Source organism: Eubalaena glacialis, chromosome 3 (genome assembly GCF_028564815.1).
Source record: "Eubalaena glacialis isolate mEubGla1 chromosome 3, mEubGla1.1.hap2.+ XY, whole genome shotgun sequence".
NCBI classification, from domain to species: domain Eukaryota; kingdom Metazoa; phylum Chordata; class Mammalia; order Artiodactyla; family Balaenidae; genus Eubalaena; species Eubalaena glacialis.
In genome coordinates this window covers 139,214,830-139,242,416 of record NC_083718.1, presented here as the reverse complement: position 1 = coordinate 139,242,416, position 27,587 = coordinate 139,214,830, and the positions used below count along the sequence as shown (strand labels likewise).

The following is a 27,587-nucleotide window of genomic DNA, read 5'->3' as shown; positions in this document are numbered from 1 at the left end:
GTTTGCCACATTTCCTTAGGCAAGGCGCGGGCTTTGGGGGAATCTAAAGAAGAACCACGCTTAAAATCTAAGCCCACCAAAACCCTCCAGTCTATTATTAATAGTTGGCAAGCATTAAGAACTACAGGAGTCAAGAAGAGAGGGCTGTGAAGTGACCAGGTAGAGTGGACTCTGTTCCCAGCCTTGAGGAATACAGACAATCTAAAAAGAAAGGAGGGGTGCAGGTGTCCTGGAAAAGGGCTGGAGGAAGGAAAATCGAGAGGGTGGAGCTGCAGGAAGGACTATGCAGACCAGGAGGGATCAGGCAGTAAAGAAGTAGACAGAGTGAAAAGGTGAGGCAGGGTCGGACTGAGGAGAGGGGGGTAGGGAGAAAGAGAGAAAGAGAGAGAGAGAGAGAGAGGGAGAGGGAGAGAGAGTGTGTACACGCACATGTGGGCACCAGCTTCTGTCTGTAAGCAATAAGAGAAACTGCCTGGTATTGAAAAAGTCTCTAAAGCTCTCTGAACACAAATCCTGTGTAACAAGGAAAGTATTAGATGACCTCTACAGTTCTTTACAGAACAGAAGCAGTTAGAAGCCTGGGCCTAGAGTCACCCTAACCTGGGTTCAGACCCCAGCTCTAATGTCTGTGTGATCTTAGCTGCGTTTTTCAACCTCTACACGTTTCTGTTTTCTCTGGGATTAATAAAGTATCTACAGGGCTGTTGTGAAGATTCAAGATTTCTCTAAATCTCTTCCTCTAAAGTAACTTTTTACTGGCTCACACTCAAAAAGCTCACAGTTCATTAGTTAATCAGTTTTCTGTGAGTATACTCAAGGCTTTTAAAAATGTTTAGATTAAAAAAAAAAAAGTAACAAAGCAAACAAACCCTATCTTACAAATGTTTGAAATAATATTATGCTGCACCCTAACAAAACTAATTCCTCATTAACTTGTATTTCCAAAGTGTCGTGATACAAAGACATAGAACCTCTTGCAGATATGCCATCTGGCGAAACTTCAAGGTAACTATAATTTAAAGGAATATAGAGGAAGCAACCCTGAATCCCCCTCCACCCCTTGCTAACTTTTACTAATTTATTTGTGTGTCTACTGCATATTTACCTACTCCCTCTCTCTGTTATGTACTAAGCTCTTTGGGGGCAGAAATCCATCTAATGTGTTTCCTGTAATTCTTTAACCACTTAGGGTTCCGGGATGCAAACAACAGAAACCAGTTCTGTTTACCTTAGGATGAAAATAAATTAAGGGGAAGATATAAGAACACAGGAACAGTCTGATAAGGACATCGTTCTAGCACGGCCACCACTGGTCACCAGCCATCACCACAACTGGACTCCTGATTCTGCTGCTTCCACGAATGATCTCAAGCCACCCCTATGTATTTGTACCACTCCTTCCAGAAGCTAAGTCTTGGGACAGAGGAATCCAAGAGGCTGGACTTGGTTCACCGCTAGTCATGTGTCTGTACCTCCTTCAGCTTCCACAGCAACAACGGATGATCACTCCAGAAATGAAGGGGGTTCAGAAGCTGGACAATGTCAATGCATGTTAATTGCTATCAAATGGCAATGTCCACGCCAGTCTATACCCCAAAGGAGCTCAGCTATTGCCTCAAAATATAAAGTGATGTTGGGGAGAGAAATAAAAGGAAATCTCAAGGAAAGTGTTTCCCTACATGTTCTCCTGCACCTCTCCTCAACCAAGAAACTGTAATCAGTTTTCATGTTTAGACTTCAAATAGCCTACCAACAGTCTCCAGTGCTGCACTAAGGCAGAGCTCTTCGTGAACCGTATTTGCATAGTGAGTAATCCACTCGGTCTTCACCAAGACAGCAGACTTGATCACCAGGTCAACACTGCTCCTCCACAGCACGGAGCCTCCTCTCTCTCCTCCCCATCTGCCCCAATTGTCTCTGGCATCAGCCAAGAGTCCAGTAACGGTTACACACCACTATCTGACATCCTAGGAACCCATGCTGACAGCTTTTCAAACCTTTTTTACCATGATCTACAGTAAGAAATGTGTGTATGACACCATGTGTGTATGACAAAAAATGAGTTTCACAGAAAAATATCCTTACTACATGTAATTCACTCTGATATTTTCTATTCTATACTATTTTCTTCTCTTTAATAATAGATTTTAAATGCTAAATAATACCCACAAAATCGATTTCACAGTCCACTAATGAATAATAAACCACCGTTTGAGAAACACTGGTTTAAAGGACTGAACAAGATTACCAAAACAGAATTTACTTTATAATCACTGTTTATAGTCAGCTGAACATAAAATAGTGAACTGCATTTCATCTGGAATTCCTTTGACTATGAGAAGATCATCCCTCTTTTCCCAAACCATGCAGCCTAGGATGTTTTAACACAAACAGCTGCACTGAGATCCACTGAACACTGCCACACTCACAGTCTTCATTTCACAATACAGGTTCTTCTCCCAGAAAGCTCTTGGGCTGTTTACCTCCTAAATCCATATAATGCTACCAGAGATCAAGAAAATGTAGAAACAATATCCACAAAGCATGGAAGATTCAGATTTTAAATTCTGCCATTACCCATGATTTATTCCCATAGTCCCCAGTTTCTAACCTTAGAATCACATCTCCTAGTGATGCTTTGCAGGAAACTAAACAATTCAAAATCCTTTCTGTTTACTTCACATCTGTGCAAATTTTTCAATGTATTTTATGGAAATAACCATTGTAAATGGAGAGAAGAATTCAGCGTATGGTCATCAATGGATATTTCTAGGGAGGGGAAAGCTTCCCAAGTTTTGAAGGTTTAAATAGATGGTATATTATGATGAATTTGGCTAGGAGTCTTCTGCAGCAACTTTAATTATGTTTTTCTACCAATGAACTGAAAAAGGTGAGCAAATACAGCTATTCTTTCTCAAGATAAATGCTTACTTTATACTCTGCTCATAAGAAGGCAGAACCTCAATGAGACACTTTTTTGTATCCTTAAAGCGAGGGCCCAAGCAGGGCCAGAACATGACTACAGCCATAATTCTTTTATCAAAGGGCTCCTGTCTAACAGACAACAGGCATCCATCTCGTGGCACCAAAATATTCAGTGGCAATGCCTGGTCTTCATTCATTCAATTTTCCTGTTTAATTTTTTGGGGGAAGGAGGGGAATGGTGCAGACTTCAGCCATGGAGCTTCTTTGGCCTCTCCTTTTAAGAGGAAAAAAATGTAGAAAGAGAGAAAGGGAGGATAATTTTCTAAGAGCACTGTGGAGGTAAATATTATGGTAGGATGTTAATGACAAATTAGACTAAAAACATAAACATAATAACAACTAGAAGGAATAACTCCCTCGCTCCTGGACATCTTCATTAAGTAAAATAACCAACCAAACAAAAGCTCATTATGAAAAGCCTGTGAAGCACACTTTGGTGGGAATAAAAGAATGCAAGAAAAGATGTATCATCAAAGAAGAGTTAGCAACCCAAGAACGTGAAAAAGTAATAATATTGATACATGATTGATTGCCAAACACAAGACACATCCAACCAAGGCAAAGAGTATGTTCAGAGAAGGTGTGAGTGGGGGGTTGAGGTAGTTAACCCAATCCAGAAGAATTCAGGAAAACCCAGCATGGTGGAGTTAACCATTCTGGTCAAGAAGAACTGAGCTAGAACACTGGCCCTGACACTCAGTCGCTGGGATCAGGTTACTTTTTAACTTTCAGTGATTATTTTCTCATTTGCAAATAAAGATAACAGTAATTCTTTTACAGGATTGTTTTACACTCTGAGAGAAGAAATATATATAGGTCTAGTAGAACGCCTGGCCCAGATTAGGCATATAATAGTATGACCATTATGGAGCAGGTGGGATTTGAACTGGGCCTTTAGGAATGGGGAAGATACAAATAGGAAGAGAACAGCAGCCGACTGAGGGGAACATTCCAAATAATGGAAACATGAAGAAATAACAAAAGAAGGAAAGGGGCAGTGTAAAACCCTTTGGAGACTGACCAGAAGGTTTGTGTAGAATAGAAAGAAATGAGAAAAAGGAGAAAGCTGAGACCAGTTTACAGCAGACCATAAACGCCCAACTCAGGAGTATGGACTTTCCTTTGAGGAGACAACCCCAGAGAAGAACTCAAATCCCCAGACTCACATGAATTCCTCAGAAACAAGAAAAGTCCCCCAGTATGTGAATATGTGCTATGTAGAGATGGGGGGAACTCAGACACAAGGAGATGACAGGGAAAAGCATGGGGACACTTTAAATTCATCTGCAGAAAATAATATCCTCTTTTAAAATATTTTAAATGAATCAACTAGTCCTTGATGGATAAACAGGCACTGTACACTAAGATTCCCCACCTCCCCTTTCCCTCAGTGTGAACATCCCAGGACAATAAAAGTTAACTGAGCAAACAGCCCCAAATATTGCCACTGGTAAGAGCTCATTTGAATATTCATGGGGGGGATCCATACTCTAACCCCACCTTACTACACACACATAACTCCCACAAAGAACAACTTTTTAAAAAAAATAATAAAATAAGAAGCTAGAGGTTTTCTTCTGCAAATTACACTGTGAATGAGTCAGAAAAAACTTTCCCAAAGCTTTTGTCTTCATGGCTGAAGAGCCAGCCTGGCTGGGACATTTCCTAACAGCACTGGGGGAACGAATATTCTGCTGCTGCTGATTAATCATCCTCTGCGGTGCAGCCTCACAGAGTTGTTCATGGGGCTACCCTTGGGAGTCACTCTGAATTATTTTTGTAACATCTTGTCCTTGGATAAAAGGAAACACAGAGTCAGAAATAGGAGGTTAGGAGGTCACCTATTACTCAGCAGAGTTGTTTACACAGCCTTGTTTCCCTCTTATCCAGAGTCAATGTCCTGGATAATTGATAGATATAAGGCACACACATTTCCAGGGATCTAAATATGGCAGAATTCACAAAAATCATGTTCAATGGAAATTTCTCTGCCTTTGATGATTCAGCAGAGCATATCAGACCTTCTCAGGCCTTAGAATCATGATTATGACCAATTTTCATTTCACAGAACTCTAAGGGGTGGAACTGGGGGGCGGGGAGGGAATCTGGTTAGTGAAATTTGCACGAACAAGTTCCCTTGTACTAACATTCATTTCAACAGTCTCCATGGCCATAAAAAAAGAACGAAAATGCCATTTGCAGAGACAAGGATGGACCTAGAGACTGTCATACTGAGTGAAATAAGTCAGACAAAGACAAATATATGATATAGTTTACATGTGGAATCTAAAAAAATGGTACAAATGAACTTATTTACAAAACAGTAATAGAGTCACAGATGTAGAAAACAAACTTATGGTTACCAAGGAGGAAAGTGGGGAGGAGGGATAAATTGGGAGACTGGGATTGACATATACACACTAATGTATATAAAATAGATAACTAATAAAAACCTACTGTATAGCACAGGAACTCTACTCAATACTCTGTAACGACCTATATGGAAAAGAATCTAAAAAAAAGAGTGGATATATGTATATGTATAATTGATTCATTTGCTGTACAGCAGAAACACAACACTGTAAATCAATTATACTCCAATAAAAATTAACTTTAAAAAATAAAAATAAAAGAATAAACAGTCTCCGTTAGTTTACATGAACGTTTTATCAACCCATGCAGCTCTCTGATGTGTGTCCAGCCAGGTGGTACCTGAACATTTCTGTCTTGGCCAAGAACTGTGTTTGTCCAGTGCATTACACCTGTACACACAGCTAATAAGTAGCAGAAATGCAGCACAAAACTGATCCTCAGATGCCACATTTCATGGATCTCACACTGTACTAAAATAAATATTAATGAAGGAACCTCTCTCTGTCTTTTTAGCCTTTCTCCAAACGAATACAAAAAAGCAAAGTTGGCGTAACTATACATAAACGTTAACTAATCAAAATCAATACAAAATCAATAAACAGTCAATATTTTTACAGCTTACAAAGCACTTTCAATATATGATCTCCATTAATCCTCACAATAATTTTAAGTACCATTTCTCTTATTTTAATCATAAGTAAACTAAGGCCTAGAGATACTTAAGTGACTTGTAAAAGGTCATATGTATTTATTAACTGGGACTCAAATCCAAGTTATCAGGAGGCAAAGGAAATGGAAACAACTAAAGAAAAAATGACAGATGATCATGGTGAAAAGGTCATATTTCACTAACAGTCAAATTAAAATAACAGGATGCTATTTTTTATCTATCTAATCAGTAAAGGTGGTGTAGCTGTTTTTAAACATAGATACAATCCTGGATTAGTTAGAAGTATAAATTACTGTCATCTTCAAACTATAAAAGTTATTTAGACTCAGGATAATAAAAATATACATTCAATAATATAGAAACATATCACTGAAAAGCTGAAGTTCCTCTCCCTACTTCCCAGAGATAATCACTACTCAGTTTTTTGGTGCAACCTTTCTTGAGGACAATTTGGCCTCATATATCAGTTTGGACTTAAAACCCCTCACATTCTGATTCAGTAACCCCACAATACCTTAATGAAAAAAGCAGGTTACAAAACAGCATGCAGAGGATGAGCCTAGCTATGTTGCATAGACACACACAAATAATCCTAGAGAGAGAAAAAAGATGGAAGATGGGGAGGACATTGCAGGAAAAATTACCCATTTAACAGTGATTATCTTAGGTGTCTGTGGGGTTAGTGATTACTTCATTTTGTACACTCTTTAAGACTTTTCAAGTATTCTACCACACCTATGTGTTATTCCATTCAGGGGGGAAAAGTAATTCGCCCAAGTTACACAAGGAGTTAGGGCTGGGATCGGGGGTTTAGGAGAGATGATTCCTAGTCCACTATTTAAGCCATCCTATCAATATATCCCACTCTGCCTGCTGTAATTTTAAAACAGTTCAACAGTTACCAACAACCCAAAGCAATTAAGAGATGTAATTATTGGTTAATAAGTGATAGAGGTATGAAGTGCTATGACTTCAGAGGAGAAAGAGGTCACTGGTGCACAGAACAATTCCAAAGGCTTCATAAGTCAGATTTAGAAAGGTAAAGAGAAAAAGCATGCTCCATTCCAGATGAAGATAAAGGTGTGATCAAAGGCAGCAGGAAGAAAACCAGCAAGCCTATTTGGTGGACAGTAAGCAGACTTAAGCATATTCATGAAGAGAAGCAGGAAATAAGACCGAGAAAGGTACGCTGGGGTCAGACTGAGATGGAAGAGATGATGGAGGAGTGGAGAGTCACAGATTGCTTACACATCCAACTGGTGAATAAGCCCCAATCATTCTAACTCCTTTGTCTCCATCCACTTCTCTCCATCATCCCATCATTCCTCTCTCCAATTAGGGCAACATTGTCCTGAAAAGTTTCTGCTTTCCTTCCCATATGCCTCTATTCCAGTCTCCACAATGCAGCCTATTTCTAAACTGCAAATCTGAAAATCTTATGCTTTCTCTTAAACTCCTTTATTTTCTACTCTCTTAAGATGGCCTTCATAGCTACTTGTGATCTAACCTCCCATGGCTTATCACTGTTTGTACCCAAAACTCCAATGTACTATTTGCAGTTCCTGGAATCCAGTACACCCTTGTCCTCCAAGCCTTTGCCACCCCCATTCATTCTTCAGTTCCCAGCTCAGAAATCATATCCATCATCCAGGCTTCCCTGACTTGACCCACCTGCCAAGTTGAGGCATCCAGAGCAACCTGTGTTTACCTTTACAGCAGCACTTATAATCCTGCTCTGTGACCATCTGTAGAATTGTGTCTTCTCCACTGTCTTTGAGCCCCATGAGGGCAGGGACTGTAGCTATTATCTGGCTATACACAGCACCCAACAACAGTGCCTAGGGTACAGCAGATATTCAATAAATGCTTGTGGAAGGAACAGATGCTTAAACATTTCCTTTTCCAGGATGCCTCCCCTGACCATCCCCACTTCCCTCTAGAAGTACTCACCTAATCCATGTCAATATTATATACCAGTTTGCATTTAAGAAGCTGTTTTATAAGAGTAAATGTGTAGTTATAGGCCTTACTGAATTGTGCAAAATTACTTAACTTCGTATTTTTTTGTATCTTCCCCCACCTGAGATTTTGCAACGTGTTGGGAGCTGCCTAGGTGAAATGATAAAGAAAGTCTAATACTGTACATCAAATCAATTCAATTGGGCCAGCAAGTGGGAAAAAAAACCCAAGTTTATAATAATTACGGACCAAATGTTGATTTCTGTTACAGAAGAATCAATGATAAATTGTGAACCAAATTTACAGGTAGTTTTAAAATATTCTCTTACTTACAATTATATTGCAAGGCATTTAAATTTTTTAAATTTATTTTTAAAGTATACAATTCAGCAACTTTTAGTATATTCATAAAGTTGTACAACCATTACCACTATCTAATTCTAGAACATTTTCATGTTCATGCCCATTAGTAGTCACTCTCCATTCTCCCCTCTACATCCCCTGACAGTCATTAATTTATTTGCCTATTCTGGACATTTCATATAAACGGAATCATACATTATGTGGCCTTTTGTGTCCAGCTTATTGCACCTAACATAATAATTTTTTCAAGGTTCATCCATGTTCCTAAATCTCTATGCCTCGATTTCTTTATAAAATGGGCTTCAGTAAATGGTGTTTGGAAAACTGAACAGCCACATGCAAAACGATGAAGCTGGATCCTGCCATTTACCACCTAAAATATTTATAATTTCACATCTAAGGCTACTGTAGACAATTATAAAAACTGTCATCAACTAAGTGGAAATACTGCATATTAACATTATTCATTCATTCATGCAACAATATTTGTTGTTTAAATTGTATTAAATTGATTAAATTGTATTGAAGCAAATTATATTAAACTGCCTACAAACCTGTCTATAAAAAAAAAAAAATGAAACTGGGCCACTATCTTATGCCATACACAAAAATCAACTCAAAATGGATTATAGACTTAAACATAAGACCTGAAACCACAAAACTCCTAGAAGAAAACACAGGCAGTAAGTTCCTTGATGTCTTGATTTCAGTCTTGGTGATGATTTTTTTCAATTTGACACCAAAAGCAAAGGCAACAAAACAAAAACAAACATGGGGTATTACATCAAACTAAAATGCTTCTGCACAGCAAAGGAAACTATCAACAGAATGAAAAGGCAACCTACTGAATGGGAGAAAATATTTTCAAATCATATATCTGATAAGGGGTTAATATCCAAAATATATAAGGAACTCATAACTCAACAGCAAAAACAGAACAAAACAAAATTCCACAAACAATCCAATTAAAAAATGGTCAGAGGATCTGAATAGATGTTTTTCCAAAGAAAACATACAGATGGCCAACAGGTATATTAAAAAGCACTCAACGTCACTAATCATGAGAGAAATGCAAACCAAAACCACAATGAGATATCACCTCACATCTGTTAGAATAGCTATTATCAAAAAAACAAAGAATAACAAGTGTTGACGAGGATATGGAGAAAAGAGAACTCTTGTGCACTGTTGGTGGGAATGTAAACTGGTGCAGCCACTATGAAATAGAGTATGGAGGTTCCTCAAAATATTAAAATAGAACTACCATATGATTCAGGTATTTATCTGAAGGAAATGAAAACACTAACTCGAAAAGATATCTGCACCCCCTATGTTTAATTGCAGCATTACTTACAATAGCCAAGACACAGAAACAACTTAAGTGTCTATCAAAGAATGATTGATATAGAAAATTAATATATACACAATGGAATATTATTCAGCCACAAAAAAGAAGGAAACTCTGCCATTTGTGACAACATGAATGGACCTTGAAGGCACTATGCTAAGTGGAATAAGTCAGAGCAAGACATACTGCATGATCTCACTTACATGTGGAATCTTAAAAAAACAAAAACAAAAACCAAACTCACAGATACTGAGAATAGATTGGTGGTTGCCAGAGGTGGGAGTAGAAGGGTAGGTGAAACGGATGAAGGGGGTGAAAAGGTACAAACTTCCAGTTATAAGATAAATAAGTCCTGATGATGTAATGTACAGCACAGTGACTACAGTTATCAATACTGTAGTGTATATTTTTAAGTTACTGAAAGAGTAAATCTTAAAAGTTCTCATTGTAAGAAAAAAAATGGTAACTATGTGTGGTGGTAGACATTAAATTTACCGTGGTAATCATTTCCAAGTATAAACGTATATCAAATTATGTTGTATACCTAAAATTAATAATGTTATATGTCAATTATATCTAAATGAATGAATGAATGAATGATCTGTATTGACCTGACTGAAACTAGAAGGTCTAAAGTAAACAACATATTAGAAATGTATTTTTTAAATGTGAAAAGAAAAGAATAAAAGTTTGTAAGAATTAAAAAAAAAAATTTGACTAATACCAGATGATGGTAATATAAAGTCCTTGCCAGGGATAAAAGAACTACATGGCGGGGGCTTTCCTGGTGGCACAGTGGTTAAGAATCCGCCTGCCAATTCAGGGGACACGGGTTCAAGCCCTGGTCCAGGAAGATCCCACATGCCGTGGAGCAACTAAACCCGGCACCCCAACTACTGAACCTGCGCTCTAGAGCCCGCGAGCCACAACTACTGAAGCCTGCGTGCCACAACTACTGAAGCCTGTGTGCCTAGAGCCCGTGTTCTGCAACAAGAGAAGCCACCACAATGAGAAGCCCGCGCACCGCAAAGAAGAGCAGCCCCCGCTCGCCGCAACTAGAGAAAGCCCACGCGCAGCAACCAAGATCCAACACAGCCATAAATAAATAAATAAACAAACAAAGAACTACATGGTCGCTACCTTGACCATAAACTCTAAATGACACCTTTTCTCATGAAAGTTATGATGACACAACCCACCTGTGTTCTAGCCCACACATCTGACTCAGGGTCAGAAATCATGCCCAATAAATTATCATCCTACAGATTATCCTACAATCAAAATCTAACTTGGGTTTTCTCCCTGGCACATCCCATGCGCTTGGGAAAGTCACCAACTTGACTGTAAGTTCCTAGAGGGCAAGAACAAGATCTTTTCTTCTCAAGTCTTCTCTTGAGGCTTCAAGGCATAGTTGGCACAGTGCTCTGAAATTAATAGGTATATATATATTTGTTCAACAACACTTAGATACTACTATGTGCCAGGCACTGTACTAGGGGCTATGGTTATAATGAGAAACAAGAAAAACAAGATTCTTTAATACAGAAACAGATATAACTTTTAAAATGTTGGTTAGGTTAATGAATCTGAACCAGAAAATGTCACAGCCAGGAGTGACATTAGTGATTAATTCATTCAACCTACTCATTATAAACGTGGACAAAGACCAAGTCAAAAAGAGAAAAACAAGTATCGTATATTAACACATATATGTGGAATCTGAAAAAACTGGTATAGACAATATTATTTACAAAGCAGAAATAGAGACACAGATGTAGAGAACAAATGTATGGACACCAAGGGGGAAGGTGGGGTGGGATGAATTGGGAGATTGGGATTGACATATATATACTGCTGATACTATGTATAAAACAGATAACTAATGAGAACCTACTGTATAGCACAGGGAACTCTACTCAATGCTCTGTGGTGACCTAAATGGGAAGGAAATCCAAAAAAGAGAGGATATATGTATACATAGAGCCGATTCACTTTGCTGTACAGTAGAAACTAACAACATTGTAAAGCAACTCTACTCCAATAAAAATTTTAAAAAAAAACAAAGACCAAGAGAAGTTAAGTGGCAAGTCCAAAATAAATACAAGGATTAGATTAAATCAGCATTCCCAAACCATGTTTTCTGGAACCTTGTATTTCTATGCAATGGTAATTGTTCTATACACATATAGCTCAGAAAACAGGGAGAAGGAAAAAGGAGGTCCGTAGTGAAATAAATTGGGGAAACACTAGTTAAACAGTATTTTAAACAAGAACGCTCAGCCTTTTTAAAAAAATGTTTTATTGACATATAGCTGCTGTATAGTATCACGTAAATTACAGGTGTACAATACAGTGATTTCACAATTTTTAAAGGTTATATTCCACATATAATTATAAAATATTGGCTATATTCTCCATGTTGTTCAAAATATCCTTGTAGCTTATTTTATACCTAATAGTTTATATACCTCTTAAGCCCCTAACCCTATATTGCTCTCTCCCCACTGGTAACCACTAGTTTAAAGAAACTCAGCCTTTAATTTGGTAATAAGTGTAGTGAGTCTCCAACTTTTGCAAAATTATTTGACCTAGGGACTTCTTTTTTAATGAAATATATATTTGGAAAAGTCTGAGTCATATGATCTCTATGTTCTCTTTCACTTCTCAAATTCTATAAATTTACCTAAGAGTATCAGTCTCAGAAAGCCTTCATTCCTGGGGCTTTAAACTATCTAGTTTAATATAACAGATTCTTCAGAAAAGGTATTCATTCATTATTCATCCAGCCGTTCATTCAATCACGTATATTCATATTCTCTCTCTCTCTCCCCCTCACACGCACACACATGTCCTCAAATTGGACAGACACAAGCACAGAAATAAAATCTAAAATTTCAGTTTAATCAGATCAACTAAAAAGGTACTCATAAAAGAGTGGGGGAGAACAGGGTATTTTTGTAATGTCACCTCAAGCAGGTGTTCTGGAAGGTAATGCCTGGGAAAAGTTACATTTCCCTATTACCCAATAACCCAAACACCTGGGGAAAGTCCTTGCAATTCTGAGAATAGCATCTGGTCACAAAGAAAACCCAAAGAGAGAGAGGGGAGCAGTCACTGGGACAGAGTGGAGGCACCTTTCCCCAACTCTGTCCCAAATGATCCTCTGCCTTTAGTTGCCTCGGCCTTCTCGCTTCTTTCCCCTTCAACCCACTTGATTTTCCTGTTTTCATCCCTGATCTTTTTGCAAGTCTTCTCTTTTCACCATGTGATTGGATAAGTTATATGACACACCGGCAGCTGGCCAGAGAGTCTTCCCAGAAGACAGCCCACTTTTCAGGAAACCTTGCCTCATTCCCAGTTAAGGGAAGACAATAGAAAAGAGAGGGGGCAGAGATTGAGATATGGCAAGTTCAAACAGCTCACTAAAATTTGGGAACTCAAGCAGATACCTGTTCACAAAAACAGAATCCAACTGTACCCAATTCATACTTAGTACACATACATAGAGATGTATACATGCATATAAAGTATGTCAAATATCAGTGTTAAATTTTAATATGAGAACCCTGTTAATAGTAATAGCTCATGATCCCTCTGCTGTATATTTTCTTGGACTGATTAAAACAAAAAAACAGAAATAAAAGTATATTTAAAGCATACATCGTGTGGTAGGCCTCTTGTAAAATTTCCCAAACATCCTCCCCATCCCCATCCCCTCTCCCCGCCAGTTATACAACCTACACAATGGGAACCTCCGCGACATACCAAATTCAGACACACCTCATCCAATCCCATACAAACAGATTTTCAGAAGAAAAATCAAGCGGGAAAAGTGAATTTCCCTAAATAACTTCCCCTACTTCTATATTTATTCATGCAGTTTAGCACTTAATGATTTTCAGTGTGTGTTCAAGTGTAATATCTTACACAACCCCTATAACAATTGTGTGGGGGGGGGTCAGGTTCTAGCATCCTCATTTTCAGAGGCTAGAGCCTCCTCCACTTCCCAATCTCCAAACACTGGTGAGCCCTGGGACTCAGGCCTGGATCTTCACCTTTCCTCTATCCACACTCACTACCAAAGCAATCACAATGAGCTGCATGATTGAAATGGCACTTACATGCTAACAATTTCCAAACATAGCTCAGAACTCCCATCGCAAATACCCAATTACTTCTTCAACACCTCCACTTGGGAGTTAATAAGCGTCTAAAGCCAATATAAAAAACAACACTTGATTCCTGCAACACCACCACACACCACCTCCCTCCTACCCTGAGTTTGACATCTCAGTAAATGTCGCCACTATTCACCACATTGTTTGAGCAAAAAATTCAAAGGTCAGTCTTGACATCTCTCTTTTTCTCACATCCCATATCCAAACCGTCACCAATTCTTATCAGCTTAGCTTCAAAAAGTCACACATCCAACAATTTCTCACCACCCCATTCTCGGTCACCATTTTCTTCTTAACATAAGCACCAAGAAGGCAGGGCTGTGTCAGTTTTATTCTCTATTGTATCTGCAATGTCTGACACAATAAATGCTCAATAAATAGGGAACAAATAAATGAATATTGGCTCAAAGAGTAAGGACCCACAGAGTAAGATAATGACAAAAGCCAGGTCTTGAACCCAAATCTCCAAATACATGGGGAAGTCCATACTACCTTTTGAAGCTTTAAAGGAAAAGGAAGAGGGGGGCCTAAATACTACTACCTTCCATGCTTGTACTTGTTTTTCTTTTTCCTTTACCCTTCTCTCTCAAATGCACATACTCAAAACTTCTTTTCCAATAAACTTCTACTCTAAGCAGTGAGGAAATGCATACAAGGGAGAGAAATGTTCATGGATCCAATGTACAGTCAACTTTTCAGTAATACCTTTGGCCTGTTTTGGTAAAACGGTATAAAATGTTTTAAAGGTTAATAAGGATGATGGGAGAGGGGACCAGTTCAGATGCTTCCACAGCCTAATGTCAATTCTGAACTGAAAATATCAGGACACAGGGTTGGGCGTGGGGTTGCTTCTATAAGTAAAGCAATATATGCATACAGTTTATCTAAGTGCACTTATATTGGGTTGGCCAGAAAGTTCATTCAGGCTTTTCTGTAACATCTTATGGGAAAACCCAAACGAACTTTTTGGCCAACCCAATACATTCCTACTGGTGTCCTTAAGGAATAACTATTAGAAAATGAAAAAGATGGGTTCTGAAGGAAAGAATAACACTTTTCTAGCATAATAAACCTCTTTGGGCCCTTCTCAGACCTGCAGCAAAGTGGAATTTATAAAGTGTGCCAGGCCCACAACAGAGTCTGCCACAATAAATCTCCACCTTTCTGAGCCTCAGGTTCCTAGGTACAATGAAAGCCTACAAATAAGATGTGTTAGAAGTGTGTGCTCAGCCCTGACATGCCAGGATTCCCCTAATTTTAAGGAACTGGGCTCCTGAGAAGATACAGGAGCTACCTCTGAGTGCAATAAAACATACTAGTGAAACGCAGGAGTAAAGACTACAAGGAGTAAAGACTACAAAAAAGCTAGAAGACTCAGCTCACACCAAAACTACCCACTGACTGGAATATAATTAAGACCTTTACTCTGCTATTCGCGTTAGCCTAAATCCTTCTAAATCAGATTTTTTCCCAGTTTGTAACTTGAGACATGTTCAAAAGTGTTTAGCATTGTACCATCTGTCCGAAACTATTAAGGAAAAGAATAATGACAAAGTAAAGGATACTACTGATCTCCTTAACAGACAGAACATTTCAGACACTTTTAAAATGTCCATTTATCTCTAAATAGAATTGGTGATGTAAAGTGAAGTCAAGTCAGTACTGCTCAGGTTAAAATATTATGCACTGTAATCACAAATAATTTTTATCACATCCTTAAACGTAAAACCTAAAACCATATTAAGCTATATAAAAAGCCATATAAGGCTAGCTTTTTGGTCCTTATTCTCATGGTGGTAATCCTCTCAAAACAACATACACATTGAGCTGTATCCTTATTAATTTTAACATGATAGAGCTCTTGCTACTGAGCTACCATTTCCAGCTATTCTTTTTTCTTTTAAGTTTAAATTTATTTAAATTTTTTTGTATAACATGAGATGGACAACCTAGTTCACTTTTTAAAGATATGGATAACCAACTGAACCAATACTATTTATTGCAAAGTTCCTCCTCTCCCATTACTCTTACTCTGCACTGTCGTAACTTTTTATTATGTGTGGGTCTAATTCTAAACTTTGTACTTTATGTCCAGCCAATTTATCACCTCCCTTGGCAATATCACCTTGCCTAACTTGGGGCTGCTTTATGGCAAGTGTTGATAGCTGTGGTGTGGGCCCTCCATTCTCGTGTTCATTTTTACCATCATTTTTGGTCTTTCACACTTCCACGTACATTTTAGAGTCTACCTGTCAAGTTCCATAGAACCCCTGTTAGAATCTGAATTGGCAATACACTGCATCTATAAATCAATTTAGGGAGGATTGATGTCTTTTTTTTCTTAATAGATCTTTATTGGAGTATAATTGCTTGACAATACTGTGTCAGTTTCTGTTGTACATCAAAGTGAATCAGCCATATGCATACATATGTTCCCATATCCCCTCCCTCTTGAGCCTCCCTCCCATCCTCCCTATCCCACCCCTCTAGGTCATCACAAAGCACCAAGCTGATCTCCCTGTGCTATGCTGCTGCTTCCCACTAGCTAACTATTTTACATTCGGTAGTGTACGTATGTCGATACTACTCTCACTTCGCCCCAGCTTCCCCCTCCCACCCCGTGTCCACAAGTCCATTCTCTATGTCTACATCTTTATTCCTGCCCTGCAACTAGGTTCATCAGTACCATTTTTTTTTTTTAGATTCCATATATATGTGTTAGAATACAGTATTTGTTTTTCTCCTTCTGACTTACCTCACTCTGCATGACAGACTCTAGGTCCATCCACCTCACTACAAATAACTCAATTTTGTTTCTCTTTATGGCTGAATAATATTTCACTGTATATATGTGCCACATCTTCTTTATCCATTCATCTGTCGATGGACATTTAGGTTGGTTCCATGTCCTGGCTATTGTACATAGTGCTGCAATGAACACTGTGGTACATGCCTCTTTTTGAATTATGGTTTTCTCAAGGTATATGCCCAGAACTACCACAGGATCCAGATATTCTTTTTTTTTTTTAAACATCTTTATTGGAGTATAATTGCTTTACAATGGTGTGTTAGTTTCTGCTTTATAACAAAGTGAATCAGCTATACATATACACATATCCCCGTATCTCCTCCCTCTTGCATCTCCCTCCCACCCTCCCTATCCCACCCCTTTAAGTGGTCACAAAGCACAGAGCTGATCTCTCTGTGCTATGTGGCTGCTTCCCACTAGCTATCTATTTTACATTTGGTAGTGTATATATGTCCATGTCACTCTCTCACTTCGTCCCAGCTTACCCTTCCCCCTCCCTGTGTCCTCAAGTCCATTCTCTACATCTGCGTCTTTATTCCTGTGCTACCCCAGGGTTCTTCATAGCCTTTTTTTTTTTTTTTTTTTTTAGATTCCATATATATGTGTAAGCATACGGTATTTGTTTTTCTCTTTCTGACTTACTTAACTCTGTATGACAGACTCTAGGTCCATCCACCCCACTACAAATAACTCAATCTCGTTTCTTTTTATGGCTGAGTAATATTCCATTGTATATATGTGCCACATCTTCTTTATCCATTCATCTGTTGATGGACACTTAGGTTGCTTCCATGTCCTGGCTATTGTAAAAAGAGCTGCGATGAACGTTGTGGTACATGACTCTTTTTGAATTATGGTTTTCTCAGGGTATATGCCCAGTAGTGGGATTGCTGGGTCGTATGGTAGTTCTGTTTTTAGCTTTTTAAGGAACCTCCATACTGTTCTCCATAGTGGCTGTATCAATTTACATTCCCACCAACAGGGCAAGAGGGTTCCCTTTTCTCCACACCCTCTCCGGCATTTATTGTTTGTAGATTTTTTGATGATGGCCATTCTGACTGGTGTGAGGTGATACCTCACTGTAGTTTTGATTTGCATTTCTCTAATGATTAGTGATGTTGAGCATCCTTTCATGTGTTTGTTGGCAATCTGTATATCTTCTTTGGAGAAATGTCTATTTAGGTCTTCTGCCCACTTATGGATTGGGTTGTTTGCTTTTTTGATATTGAGCTGCATGAGCTGCTTGTAAATTTTGGAGATTAATCCTTTGTCAGCTGCTTCATTTCCAAATATTTTCTCCCATTCTGAGGGTTGTCTTTTCATGTTGTTTATGGTTTCCTTTGCTGTGTAAAAGCTTTTAAGTTTCATTAGGTCCCATTTGTTTATTTTTGGCTTTATTTCCATTTCTCTAGGAGGTGGGTCAAAAAGGTTCTTGCTATGATTTATGTCACAGAGTGTTCTATGTTTTCCTCTAAGAGTTTTATAGTGTCTGGCCTTACATTTAGGTCTTTAATCCATTTTGAGTTTATTTTTGTGTATGGTGTTAGGGAGTGTTCTAATTTCATTCTTTTACATGTAGCTGTCCAGTTTTCCCAGCACCACTTATTGAAGAGGCTGTCTTTTCTCCACTGTATATTCTTGCCTCCTTTATCAAAAATAAGGTGACGGTGACCACATGTGCATGGGTTCACCTCTGGGCTTTCTATCCTGTTCCACTGATCTATATTTCTGTTTCTGTGCCAGTACCATACTGTCTTGATTACTGTAGCTTTGTAGTATAGTCTGAAGTCAGACTATACTACAGGGAGCCTGATTCCTCCAGCTCCGTTCTTCTTTCTCAAGATTGCTTTGGCTATTCTGGGTCTTTTGTGTTTCCACACAAATTGTGAAATTTTTTGCTCTAGTTCTGTGAAAAATGCCATTGGTAGTTTGATAGGGATTGCACTGAATCCGTAGATTGCCTTGGGTATTATAGTCATTTTCACAATGTTGATTCTTCCAATCCAAGAACATGGTATATCTCTCCATCTGTTTGTATCATCTCTAATTTCTTTCATCAGTGTCTTATAGTTTTCTGCATACAGGTCTTTTGTCTCCTTAGGTAAGTTTATTCCTAGGTATTTTATTCTTTTTGTTGCAATGGTAAATGGGAGTGTTTCCTTAATTTCTCTTTCAGATTTTTCATCATTAGTGTATAGGAATGCAAGAGATTTCTGTGCATTGATTTTGTATCCTGCTACTTTACCGAATTCATTGATTAGCTCTAGTAGTTTTCTGCTAGCATCTTTAGGATTCTCTATGTATAGTATCATGTCATCTGCAAACAGTGACAGCTTTACTTCTTCTTTTCCAATTTGGATTCCTTTTATTTCTTTTTCTTCTCTCATCGCTGTGGCTAAAACTTCCAAAACTATGTTGAATAACAGTGGTGACAGTGGGCAACCTTGTCTTGTCCTGATCTTAGTGGAAATGGTTTCAGTTTTTCACCATTGAGAACAATGTTGGCTGTGGGTTTGTCATATATGGCCTTTATTATGTTGAGGTAAGCTCCCTCTATGCCTACTTTCTGAAGGGTTTTTTATCATAAATGGCTGTTGAACTTTGTCGAAAGGTTTTTTCTGCATCTATTGAAATGATCATATGGTTTTTATTCTTCAGTTTGTTAATATGGTGTATCACATTGATTGATTTACGTATATTGAAGAATCCTTGCATTCCTGGGATAAACCCCACTTGATCATGGTGTATGATCCTTTTAACGTGCTGTTGGATTCTGTTTGCTAGTATTTTGTCGAGGATTTTTGCATCTATGTTCATCAGTGATATTGGCCTGTAGTCTCCTTTCTTTGTGACATCCTTGTCTGGTTTTGGTATCAGGGTGATGGTGGTCTCGCAGAATGAGTTTGGGAGTGTTCCTCTCTCTGCTATATTCTGGAAGAGTTTGAGAAGGATAGGTGTTATCTCTTCGCTAAATGTTTGATAGAATTCGCCTGTGAAGCCATCTGGTCCTGAGCTTTTGTTTGCTGGAAGATTTTTAATCACAGTCTCAATTTCAGTGCTTGTGATTGGTCTGTTTATGTTTTCTACTTCTTCCTGGTTCAGTCTCGGAAGGTTGTGCTTTTCTAAGAATTTGTCCGTTTCTTCCAGGTTGTCCATTTTATTGGCATATAGTTGCTTGTAGTAATCGCTCATGATCCTTTGTATTTCTGCAGTGTCAGTTGTTGAATTAATTTCATTTCTAATTCTATTGATTTGAGTCTTCTCCTTTTCTTAATGAGTCTGGCTAATAGTTTACCAATTTTGTTAATCTTCTCAAAGAACCAACCTTTAGTTTTATTGATCTTTGCTATCATTTCCTTTGTTTCTTTTTCATTTATTTCTGATCTAATCTTTATTATTTCTTTCCTTCTGCTAACTTTGGAGTTCTTTTGTTCTTCTTTCTCTAATTGCTTTAGGTGTAAGGTTAGGTTGTTTATTTGAGATGTTTCTTGTTTCTTGAGGTAGGATTGTATTGCTGTAAACTTCCCTCTTAGAACTGCTTTTGTTGCATCCCATAGGTTTTGGGTCGTCGTGTTTTCACTGTCATTTGTTTCTATGTATTTTTTGATTTCCTCTTTGATTTCTTCAGTGATCTCTAGGTTATTAAGTAGTGTATTGTTTAGCCTCCATGTATTTGTATTTTTTACAGATTTTTTTTCCTGTAATTGATATCTAGTCTCATAGCGTTGTGGTTGGAAAAGATATTTGATACGATTTCAATTTTCTTAAATTTACCAAGGCTTGATTTGTGACCCAAGATACGATCTATCCTGGAGAATGTTCCATGAGCACTGATCCAGGTATTCTTTATTCCTTTTTATGTATTCCACTGTTCAAGCTTTCAGGCAAGTCTTCTTTCCCATTTGTTTCCAATTAGTAAAAGTTTCACTATGCAGATTTTTTAAATTAATTATGTTTTGCTTGAATTAGTGCATTTGGGAGAAGGTCCCAAAGACCCCAGAGCAGAAGCAGATGGCTAAGGCTCCTATCTTTTCCAGTCTTCATGTTTTTACTCCTTTTACTCACAAAATGCCATTTGAATAATCCTAATGAGACATTCAAATTGCTGCATTTCATTCCAAGCTTGCTAAAATGGAAACATACGCTCATAGTCTTTAGAAAATAATATATTGTATGTTCATGGCATACATACACACACACCTTCAGTGTACACTGTGTTAGTAAATATAACCTTGTTAGGTCTGAATTTTTGTGTCTCCCCAAAATTCACATGTTGGAATCCTAACACCCAGTGTGATGTGGAGCCTTTGGGAGGTGATTAGGCCAAGAGGGTGGAGCCCTCAGGTATTAGTGCTCTTGTAACAGACCCCACAGAGCTCTCCAGCCCCTTCTACAATGTGAGGTTACAACAAGAAGTCTGTGACCCAGAAGAAGGCCCTTACCCAACCACGTTGGCACTCTGATCTTGGACTTCCTGCCTTCAGAACTGTGAGAAATAAAAAAATTTCTGTTCTCTGTAAGATAGCCAGTCTCTGCTATTTTGTTATAGCAGTCCAAGTGGAATAAGACAAACTTCTATGCGTAGGTGAAGTTGTGTCAGTAGAGGTGGCCTTTCTCCAGCTCAAAAAATCAAGCAAGTATTAAATTCCCAGACAAGGTCACAGGCTTCACCAAGCTCTATTCATCAAAAGCCGAGACCACTGGGGACTTCCCTGGTGGTCCAGCGGTAAAGAATCCACCTTCCAATGCAGGGGACACAGGTTCAATCCCTGGTCAGGGACCTAAGATCCCTCATGCCGCGGGGCAACTAAGCCCGCACGCCACAACTACTGAGCTCGTGCGCCTCAACGAGAAAGCCTGCGTGCCGCAAACTACAGAGCCCACGCACTCTGGAGCCTACACGTCACAACCAGAGAGGAGCCTGCGCCACAACAAAATATCCCGCATGCCTCAACGAAGACCCAACGCAGCCGAAAAAATAATTAAAAAAAAAAAAAAAAGCCCAGACCACTGAAACATTAGTGGCAATATAACAAACACAGAATAAGTGGCTGCTGAGTGAATGAATGAATGAACAAAGGACACAAGAACTTAGCTTCTACTGTTACTGCTGTCTAACATGCTAGCTACTGCCATGTTTTTATTTCTCATTCCTATCATTAACCTATTAGAATGTAATAAAAGGCATTCCAATCAAATCTGATGTGTTTTGGGTTTTTTCCAAATTACAACTTGGTATTTAATGATGTATTTCTTTTCCTGGTTTGAGGGTAGCTGGTTAGCATTGGTTGCTTCACACAGGAGCTGCTGACAAGCAAGCTGGCACAAGGTCTGAGGTGATTAGCAAGAGAGGGTTAGGGTCAGGGGCAGAAGTGGTTGAAATCAGGTGGGGGTGAAGTGGTGTTTAATAGAGCAGAGAAGATGATATGAAAGGGAAACTGGCTGGTGATGAAATACAAAGGTTTTAGGCTGGAAGGGAAGGAAAGGATAAGGCCAGGAAGAAAAGGTAGACAGGAACAGTGAAGTTGAGAAAACTGAGAGAAAGAAAAAGATATGATGAAGAGACAAAGAGAGACAGTATCATGAGAAGCATTTATAAAAAAGAAAACGGATGTTCTCATCCAGGTCGAACTTTTGAAGTTTCAGTCCTTATCTTCATGGTAATGCTTCAGCACAACAGTTTTACTGATTCTTTGTTCAAGAACTTTAACAGGCAACATGGTGAGCTAATTTGTTTTATTTAGCCCTTATTCTTCTGGGGAGGTGACTTCTTCAGTGGGATGGTACATCAATGTATACTCATTAGTATTCTTAGGTAATATAGATCTCTTTGCCACAAAAGCTTTTGCCTTTTAAATTCCAAACAGTTCCATGAAAATAATGTCAAAACTATAATGTTATCTTTACATTTGTTACTTATTTACTCTCTGACTTAACCCACAAGATTCTAAGGCAGTTTTTAAGAATATATTTAATAAAACAGAAATATATTAAAAAATAAAACAAGAATCCAGGACCAAGGAAATTATAACACAGGACAAAAAGTTGAAACAAGGGGAAAATTATTTGCAAGCTACAGCTTTCTAAACAGATGAGCCACAAACTCTGAGTCTCCTAGGTGTCAAAAAGACAAGGGAAATATGACCAAATACATTACTTTCATTGTCAAAAGGAACAAAGAAAATGCACCTGTTCTTTAAGAAATGGAATTTTTTTCTGGCCTTATTTCTTTTTTTTTTTAACATCTACGTTTGGTAGCATATATATGTCCATGTCACTGTCTCACTTTGTCCCAGCTTACCCTTCCCCCTCCCCGTAACCTCAAGTCTGTTCTCTAGTAGGTCTGCATCTTTATTCCCATCTTGCCCCTAGGTTCTTCTTTTTTTTTTTTTTTTTTTTTAGATTCCATATATATGTGTTAGCATACGGTATTTGTTTATCTCTTTCTGACTTACTTCACTCTGTATGACAGTCTCTAGGTCCATCCACCTCACTACAAATAACTCAGATATCATCTCACACCGGTCAGAATGGCCATCATCAAAAAATCCACAAACAATAAATGCTGGGGAGGATGTGGAGAAAAGGGAACCCTCTTGCACTGTTGGTGGGAATGTAAATTGATACAGCCACTATGGAGAACAGTATGGAGGTTCCTTAAAAAGCTAAAAACAGAACTACCATACGACCCAGCAATCCCACTACTGGGCATATACCCTGAGAAAACCATAATTCAAAAAGAGTCATGTACCACAATGTTCATCGCAGCTCTTTTTACAATAGCCAGGACATGGAAGCAACCTAAGTGTCCATCAACAGATGAATGGATAAAGAAGATGTGGCACATATACACAATGGAATAATACTCAGCCATAAAAAGGAACAAATCTGGCCTTATTTCTAAAACAAATTTCTCATGAGGTGGGATGAAGCATTTGAAATTTGATCTCCTGAAGCTTCTGCAGTTCTCCCGAAGCTTCTGTAGTTCTCCCAATTACTCAGAGATTTATGCTGCACTTGCGAATATCAACATAGGGCATTTATATTCCAAAAAATAAAGTCAGGCCACCAGCCTAAAAACTGAATTTCTCTCTTTTCTTTTTAGTATTTTTCCACAAAGCCACTTCCCCTCTATGATTCCTGTCTTCTCCTTGGCACTTAAAATGTACTTCCATATACACTACCAAACGTAAAACAGATAGCTAGTGGGAAGCAGCCGCATAGCACAGGGAGATCAGCTCGGTGCTTTGTGACCACCTAGAGGGGTGGGATGGGGAGGGTGGGAGGGAGGGAGATGCAAGAGGGAAGAGATATGGGGACATATGTTTATGTATAACTGATTCACTTTGTTATAAAGCAGAAACTAACACACCATTGTAAAGCAATTATACTCCAATAAAGATGTTAAAAAAAAAATGTACTTCCTTAGGACACATCAGTCAAAATGGGCAATTAAAGTGTATAAAATGCTAAAACCATGACAAATCTAGAAAATTATTCAGGAGTGGAGAAACAAAAAAACATTCTTAACGACTGATCAATCTAGTTAGAGAGATGAGACTGACATAAAACTGAAGAAAATTACCAGAAAGCATCTAAGAAATGCTAAATTATTTGGGATTTGGAGGGATTTGGGGTTGCAAGAATGAGGCCAGAAAACCTTCCTACTGCGGCAGATTAAAAGTAAACAATAGACGGGTGTTATGAATACAGGGTGACCAAATAATTTATCACCCAAACTGGTACACCTGAGAGTTAAAGAGGGTGCTACTAATAATTACACCCAACCACAGGTGTCGACCAGGGCCCTCCCAGTCAAACAGGAACATATGGTCATTCTGTGAGCTCATCGTGACTTTACATCCCTATCAAATATACTACTTCATTATACCCCCAACAACATCATGTAGGACAGAGAAGGCCAATAATATTACCCCATTTTACAGATAAAGAAAGCACAGGCCAAAGAGATTAGTTAAGTAACTCAAGTTTGCAAAGAGGAATATCACAGCAGAGACTCCACCCAGGTCTATCAACTCCTAACCCAAAACCCTTCCGCTAAATATCTAAGCCATGACCCGAATCAGACAAATATTACTGATGTGGACCTAAGTTCTTCTCTTGTCAATAACAGTGACAAAAGTTGAAGATATTTTCAAATATAGGGAGAAAATATCTTCCTTTATGTTTTAAATGCAAACCTCGGTTTATTATGTGTTGAGTATTTTACACTTATAACAGGATTTTTTTCTTGTTCCTGACTTCAGTTTTGTTTCTTCATTTCCAATAACCCAAATATAGGCAAGGATCCTGGATAAAAACATCACAGATGCATGACAGGCTTAAATTCAAAACTCTCATAAAATTTACTTCAGTTTAACTCAGTTAACTTCAGGCTCTCCATTTTAATACATTAACAGTAATCTGTCTCTGTTTTCTGACCCTAAAATGAGTATTACTATGCCATCACCTGCCCTACAACAAGCAGCAAATTATTAGAAAATGTTTTGTAGAATTACTGGGTAATAGTCACTTAATCTAGTAATTCTCAAACCCAGCTGTACATCAGAATCACCTGGGAGCTTTGAAAAAATATACTATTCCATACAATACCCCCTGGACCTCTGAGTTCCTGAATCAGGAACTCAGAGAAGAATATTTTTTAAATTCTTCAGGTGATTCTGAGGCCCAGCCCTTCTAATCCCAATCCAAATTTGGCCAACCCAAGACTTCCAAGGTAGATGCAGGTAACACTAGACACCCCCATCAACCTGTTACATCATTCTAATCTCTCCTCTACAACCCATATGACTTTTTTCTATTAATTTTCTTTCTTTCCACTCTGCAATGCAGCGATGACAGGCGGCTGAGGACCTGCACATTGCAAAGAGAAAGCTGTGCAGCAGATCCTATTCACTCTTCCCCCACCACCCTCATAAACATCTTCTGAAGGAGCCTACATCCAAAGATAAAAGCTGCTCTTTGCTAAGCACTTACTACCATGCCTCTGGCTGTGCTAATCGCTTTGCATGCATGACCTCAATCTCCACCTTAACCGTGAAGAGGGAACTCTTCTCATCTCCATTTCTCATTACAGAAGAGGTAAGCTCTTCTCAATATACCCACCAACCAACCTGAAGCTATTCTGACTCCGCTTTGCCTTCAAGCTGCACACCACAGCCCAGGACCCCAATGAAGTCTCGATGGAAAAAGAATCAAAGAAGCTCTTAGATTTTCTATTAGACTGAAACTGAAATCTAAACGTTAGCATCAGGAAAGGGAAGCAAAAGTGCATTTCTGAATTATAAACTGCTTCTTATAAAAGTACTTCTAGAAAAAATCAGCAATCCTTCTGGAAAATGAAACATTTAGACTTTGAAGGTACATCAAAGGTGACTCTTACAATGTGCAATTTGGGACTTTCCTCTCTACGTGGCTGGAGACAAACAGGATTCACTGTTTCAAATGCAATCTCATACCCAAGTATTTCTTCCTCTTCAGTTGCTCCACTGGATAAAGAAAAATGGGCCTCCACCTGGATGTGTTTGATTGGTGGGTGGCCATATAGTTTATTGTCCAAACTGGGAGACTTTAAAAAGTGAAAGTGGGGTGTCTTTCATAATTATGCTGAAAAAATAGAAATAAGTGGAATTTATGGTACACTATGAATGGCAGAATTCAGAGACAACAAAGGAAAAATCAATTACCATGGACTCACTGAGTTGAAAAGCCAACTGCAGAATAACATGTATGGTAGGATCCCATTTGGGTGGGTGGGTGGGTGGGTGGATGGATGGATGGATGGATGGATGGATGGATGGATGAATGGACGGACGGATGGACGGATGGACAGATGGATGGATGAATACTGAAATGCAGTGCTGTGGGAGCAGAAAGCAGACTCCTTTAATTCTATATAAGGGTGGATCAGGCAAGGTTTCACAGGGAAGAGTATCCTGGGGCTGCGATTTGTGAAAAATAGTGGATATTAAATGGGAGAAACAGGTGAGAATGAAGACAGCACATTTTACACAGAAATAAAAGCATGCGTAAAGGGCACAGATTCAAGAGCATGCAGAGACCCTTCCATAAAATGCAGGGTTGTGCAGTACCTGCAGCAGTGGGTGGCCAGGCTGAGGAGCCAGGAGTTTAGAGCGAAGGTTAGAGGAAGCCAATGAAGACTGCATTTGAGAAGGACCAATCTGTATTGGTCATCTTGGGCAAGCAGAGATATAAGGCAGAGAAACCAGCAGCTAGGAAGCAATGCAATGGACCAAAGAAGAAATGATATCCAACTGAAGCATGACAAACAGCTATGAATCCCTACCCCAGACAAGGGGCTGGGCACTAGGGGTTCAAAGATAAACAGGATTACTTGCTGCTGTATAGAAAGTGGGGTTCAACTGAAGAGAAAGATACAGGGACAATTTTCATATGAGAGAATGACCACAGATAGTTTGAATAAAAGGCTGAAACAACAGAAAGTTTTTGACTCTAAACCCTTCAAGAACTGCTGAAGGGAATGCTAACACAAAGTTCAGAAGTCATGAAGTCCTGGAACAAAGTAGAAATGAACAGCTGGGAAGAAAAAACCTTTCTGAGACAATTATTCAAGGTTGACCTCTTATGTGTGTTTAAGGATAACTGAGAAATATCTGGGCTGATAAATTTAAAACATAACTATAATTAAAGTATTGCAACTTGAGGTATGTGTGATGGGGGAGTTTTTCCTGGGTACAAGGTGAAGCGTAATACTATTCAACGAAAAAGACATCATATTTTTAAGCCTGACCCAAGTTCAAATCCCAATTACTGGCTACGTGACCTTAAGCCAATTATTTCACCTGCCTCTCTTCATTGTAAAAGGAAAATAGCCACACTTATACCTTATATCTCATAGAA

At 38.6% G+C, this 27,587-nt stretch overlaps 1 protein-coding gene across 2 annotated transcripts in view; it reads right to left on the bottom strand.

Annotated features, from left to right (window-relative positions):
• Positions 1-27,587, bottom strand: part of JAK1 (Janus kinase 1) — a 135,913-nt gene that overhangs the window by 59,120 nt on the left and 49,206 nt on the right. The gene's annotated exons all lie outside the window — the stretch shown is intronic.